Source organism: Rattus norvegicus, chromosome 18 (assembly GCF_021556685.1).
Source record: "Rattus norvegicus strain SHRSP/BbbUtx chromosome 18, alternate assembly SHRSP_T2T, whole genome shotgun sequence".
Classification (NCBI taxonomy): Eukaryota; Metazoa; Chordata; class Mammalia; order Rodentia; family Muridae; genus Rattus; species Rattus norvegicus.
This window is the reverse complement of record NC_141551.1, coordinates 40,246,718-40,252,717: the sequence shown is the minus strand read 5'-3', so window position 1 is coordinate 40,252,717 and position 6,000 is coordinate 40,246,718.

The window sequence follows — 6,000 nt, the reverse complement described above, 5'->3', positions numbered from 1 at the left end:
CCACTATGTTTTATTTCATTCCAATGTCTTGCCTTGTGCTTTCTCATTTACTTTTATCCTTTATTGTTGTTTTATTGAAATTATTTTTATGTTCGTATGTCAAAATGTTTTAATCAATTCAAAAGTATATAATTACCTGTATTTTCAAATACATGCTTTTATTAAATGCTTTTGTTATTTTTCTAGAAATATCCAATTTTTAAGGCAGTGTTGTGTTTTCTCTTAATTTGTGAAGCCTCTGTTATTATTAATTCAAAGAAAATACCCTTGGAAGTAGTGCTTTCTAGAAAGAGGGGATAGGATTCTTCTGGGCATATAAAAGGTTCCCAATCTTGGCTGTTTCCTCATAATAATGAGGAAAGCATCTGCCTTGTTTTCATCCTTACAGTTACTTGGTTTGCAAGCAGATTAGGATCTGCTCATCAGTATTCTGTCAAGGTGACATATAATTCTTTGAATCCTGAAAATATGTTTTAGAACATGTGGTAGAAAAATAAAAATAATATTTCAGAGCAATGAAATAAAACATATCTGATTGCAGTCACCCATGGAGAATACCAATATTTCTTTACAATGCATATTTTCCTTTTCCAGATGCAACAGTAACAGGGCCATGTTAAAGGCTTTAAATTAATTCACTCTCCTCTCAGAGGCACTATGATTTCATTCAACAGAAAGACTGGTTCATTTTAGACTTCTGTTCCTAAAGCACACTCAAGTATGAATGTTTAACATAATAGTTCCACTTTAAATAAAAAGAAAGGAGGGAGTAAGTGGGATGGTAGAAATGATGAGTCTAACTCAGAGTCATAAACAATCAAGTTTACAAGCAGAACTGAAAGAGACAGGCATTTGACTTGTGTGGTCCACTCTGAAAAATAGTTGGAAGCACAGGGGACATTTGGCTTTTAGGCAGAGTGATGTAGAGTGAAAGTTTTTTCATTTGTTTGGTTTTTTGTTTCTTTGTTTTTGGTGTATGTCTTATGGGAAATCTTCACTGAAGTAATTTTGGTAATTTGGTTCTTTTTGGTTATGACATATTTGAGACAGCTTTATAGCCACATCTACAGCCATCATTGATCAACAACTAAGGGTGTGGGAGCCCAAGTCAGCAGGTGAGGTGCTAGAGATTAATTACTGGGGTCTCACTTTGGACAGGTGGTATTAGCTCATACCCCTGAGACTTGTTTGTCATCTGTTTGATTCTCTTGTGATTTACACTTTAAACAATATCCCAGGCTACCTATGCACATCCCCTCTTAGTTGAACTAATTCACAGTCCTCAAATATTTTCATCTTTTAAGCTTACTAGTGAGCACTAGGCTTTCATTGATCTCAAGTAATTTATATTCTATTAAATTTCTTTAACACAGCTTTGTACACAAGTATAGTTGGTGTGGGGAAAGGAAGGTAGAACAGTTGCTCACTGCTGGTGGGAGTATGAACTGGTTGCAGGTACTATGCAAATTGCTATGGAGTTCCTCAAAAGATTAAATATAGAATTCTCATCTGACTCAGATATACCACTCCTGGGCATATAGCCAAAGGGCTCTACATTCTACCACAGAGGTATTTGCTCTGCCACGTTCATTGCTGGCCTACACACAATAGCGAGGTAATGGAATCAGTCTAATATCCATCAGTGGATGAATTGATAATGAAAGTGTGGTAGGTACTCCCAATGGAATTTTATTCAGGTGTAAATAAAGATGAAATTATGAAAATTGTCAGTAGATGGGTGGAACTGGAAGAAAAATTATACTCAGGTAACCCGTGCTCAGAAAGACAAATGCTATATCTTTTCTCTCATATGTAGTTCTAGATCTGAATCTTCAGATTTTGGTATTTAATTTGGAATATCTGTAGAGGCAGGAAACTAGAAAAAGGTCATCAAGGTTGGGGGAGGATGCCTCAAGGAAGTAAGGGTAGCATAGCAAAGGTGACTGAATAACAAAGAGGGTAGATATGTTTAAGCAGGGATGAGAATAGGGTATAGGGGAAGTGTGCAGAGAAAACATAAAGAGGGTTCATCAAAACAATCATGCCTAAGAAGTGATCTGAAAACTTGCTACTTTGCTAGAAGGAATGCATCAAGACTCTGACAGTCTGCATGGCTTGAGAATGATATACCTAATGACCTTGGATTAGTAAGCAAAAACCTGAGGGGCAGAAGTAGGATACCCCCTTAGGAGATATTGGTCAGAGATACTCCCAGAGGCCCTTAAACAATTCTTGTAATTTTTCTTGGTGTTTTATCAAGAAATAAGACCCTATTGCTGAACTAACAATGTAGATTAGGTGGAGAATACAGAGGAATGCAACTGGAACTAGGCAGGGAGTTTCCTCTCTGCTACCCAGCTTTTATAGTACCAGAAAGTATATCCGAGATTGTGAGGAGAGAAAAGACATCCATGACATTACCCAGCTTTAAGCTATAATACCAACCTGCCAGGTGAGGTATTCTCACTGCAGTAGTGGCATGAATGTCATGGAGGCAACCATGCAGTCTCTGAATGGTTTTGAGCCCTGACTCCACAAGGCAGAGTTCATGCCTGATATTGTGAACTCATGTCAAAACTCATGGATGAGGCAGAGGGGAATTTGCTACTGTTGTCTAGTGTTATTATTTAGTACTCAGCTGCCTCCCAAATACTTGAACGTCTAGAAATGCTACCCTTGAACTTAATCACAGAAACTTTCCGCATGGTTAATGGCAGCAAATGCACGTATTAATCACCACTCAAGTACTGAGAGTAAACGATGGTTCAGTGTTCAGCCTTATGCAAATAGTTTTACTCAAACAGTTTTTTTAAATTTTTTATTATATATTACTTTACTTACATTTCAAAGGTTATTCCCCTTCGAGGTTTCCTGTGCATAAGCCCTCATTTCCTCCCCTTCCCCTCCCCGATATGGGTATTACAACCCCCTTATTGCTGCCCCCCCATTTTCCCCTGCACTGGGGGTCCAACCTTGGCTAGACTAAGGGCTTTCCCTTCCACTGGTGCCCCAACAAGGCTATTTTCTGCTACATATTAAGTTGGAGCCCTGGGTCAGTCCATGTATAGTCTTGTGTTATTGGTTTAGTCCCCAGAAGCTCTGGTTGGTTGGTATTGTTGTTTTTATGGGGTTGCAAGCTCCCTCAACTCTTTTAACTTCCTCTAATTCCCCCTAAGGGGGTCCTATTCTCAGTTCGGTGGTTTGCTGCTAGCATTGACCTCTGTATTGGACATGCTCTGGATGTGTCTCTCAGGAGAGATCTATATCCAGTCCCTTTCCGCATGCATTTTTTAGCTTCATCAATCTTATCTAGTTTTGGTGACTGTATATATATGGGCCACATGTGTGTCAGGCTCTGAATGGCCATTCCTTGAGTCGCTGCTCTAAACTTTGCTTCTATATCCCCTCCTATGAATATTTTCCCCCCTTTTAAGAAGGAGTGGGAACATCTGCATTTTGGTCATCCTTCTTCTTGAGCTTCCTGTGGTCTATAGATTGCATCTTGGGTAATTTGAGCTTTTTGGCTAATATCCAATTATCAATGAGAGCATACCATGTGTGTTTTTCTGTGATTGCGTAACCTCACTCAGGATGATATTTTCTAGTTCATTTCGTAAATTGGTTAAGAGAAAATAATTAGCTTGTAGAGAGTATGGTGGTGGACACCTGTAATTTCATGATGGGACTTGAGGACTACAAGCTTAAGTTTAGCTTGAACTTCATAGTGAGAGCTTGTCACAAGAAAGTAAGAGAAAAATACTGAATAATCGTATCCTGTTCATAGGCTTGCATTTTAGAGCAGGCAGAGTGGGAGTCCCCCCCCCCCCAAAAAAAATAAAAAACAAAAAAACAGACAAGCAAAAAAAAAGGTAAAAAACAAAAACCTGAATGAATTCAAGAGAAAGGATCTTATTTTCTATATTAAATATACTTGAGTTATAGTAAGGCACTTGCAGAGTCCTCATCCATACAATAGAAACTGTCAAGGATTAAATAAAACTTGTCTCTGACAGATTTCAAAAGAGCCAGGTAATGTAGAGAGACACAAAAGCTTGTGAAGTGCTGCTGTGAACAGTTATGGCAAAGCTCCTGCCATCCAGCTTTCAAACTGGCTAAAGCTTATGGCTACTGACCCTTTTGTGTTCACGCTTTAGTTGGATCCAAATGGGAACAGGCTTCTTATACATCACATCTTCAGTCCTTCTGACTGATCTAGCTGGATCACATCCCTGCGACACACATTGCCATCGGGGGAGCATGCACTTTGAGCATAACTGAGGAAATGGAGAGGGCATTTTATGGGGTGGGGAGTACAAATGTTTTTAAGAAGTTGACCAGAAAGCATGTGAAACTGTATGTAATCTGTACAGTATTTCTGGGTGTGCTGACTTGACATATTGAACAGCAGCCCTAGAAGGCATCCTTCACAAGGAGATGCATTTCTTTCTACCTTGCTTAAGAAACTAGTGAAGACTAGAACAGAACTCTAGCAGTGATGACAATGAGATGGCGAGATGTCTATTGCTCTGTCCTTATTCCTGTAAGCTCCAGTTAATCCCCTTCCAGTAAGAATTTTGTCAAATAACCAGATTTTGTTATGCAATGGAATGACAGGACAGTTCAGTTGGAACACAGAAGTGACATTAGTATGTTGTTACCTTCTGGAAAAAGTTGGAACTCAGGACCCACAATGATGAATTTGGAAAGGGAATTAAGCTCTATGGTCTGGCCTTAGGTGGCCTTTCGAACACATTTTAGTTACATTCCCAGAATCATACTTATGAATAGAATAGAGTCACAAATTAGAGACACAAAGCATCCTGGTGATATTCTGGTTCATATTAACAGCAGCAAGAGAGTAAAAAAATAGATGTACTAATTCAGAATTTAGAAATTCGTTTCAAAATTTAACTAGATAGGCAAGGGGAGGGGATCAGATATAAATCAGATATAAACCTGTGTTCCATAGTGTTAGGACCTACAAGAAGAAAGGCAGATAATGAGGGTATTTAATCCTTGCAGCCTTATCCCAAACATACTAATAAAAATAATTCCCATCATTGAGAGATGAATACCCAGGCTCTTTAAAGCTCTACAGAAATGCTTTTATGCCATCCATTCTATATATGGGTAGGAGGTTAGATCTAAAGGCTGAGCATCATTCAAGGGCACCGAAGTAGGAGGAGGCAGAGATAAATCATGAATCCTGATTAGAGTCTAGTTTACCATGTCTTTTCTCAAGGCTAGACAAAGTTTAAACAAAACAAAACAAAACAAAACAACAAATAACAAGAGGGTTAACATCAACTCTAACCAAGAACTTCTTTTTCAGTGCCCATGCACTGCTTACAAACAATGACTGGGTTATTCCAGGCACTTTACTGAAGTTCCTCTTGGAAAATGGCCATGAAGAAAGGAGAAAATAAAGAGAAAGGCACTAAAGGTTTCCAAGTTGAACACCACTTAAGTGTTTGGCCCGTCTTCTCTTCCTTTTTCTCTAATGGCTAGCATAGACACATTGTTTGCATAAGAAAATTGGAGAAGTTACTGAAGGAGAGTGCCTGCGATTTAGGATGATATACACTGGCTATGGAGAAAGAGGGCAGAGAGTGGCCAGCAAAAAGAGAAACAGAATTCAACCATTCCTGAGTATTCTGAAGTGCATTGCAGACATAAGACTCTCTGAGGATTCTGCCTAATGTTCAAAGCCATTTGAAGGGAGATTTGATAATGCCACATAAAGGGAGTTTAAGAAAGCAGGATCATGATAGACATGTCTGTTGTGTGGATGGGTGTCTCTTCTCTTTTAAATTGTGACTATTTTGCATTAAAAAGAGGAAAGATCTGTCTGTCAGTCTTCATATACTTTGTACAAAGGGATAGTAAAGGTGAGATTAATTTGACGCACAGAAGAGCACCCAATCCACAGGTTTGATGACTAAGAGGAAGAAAATGGACAGACTACAATGCAACCTAAATTTAAATTCCCCTTTTCTTTTT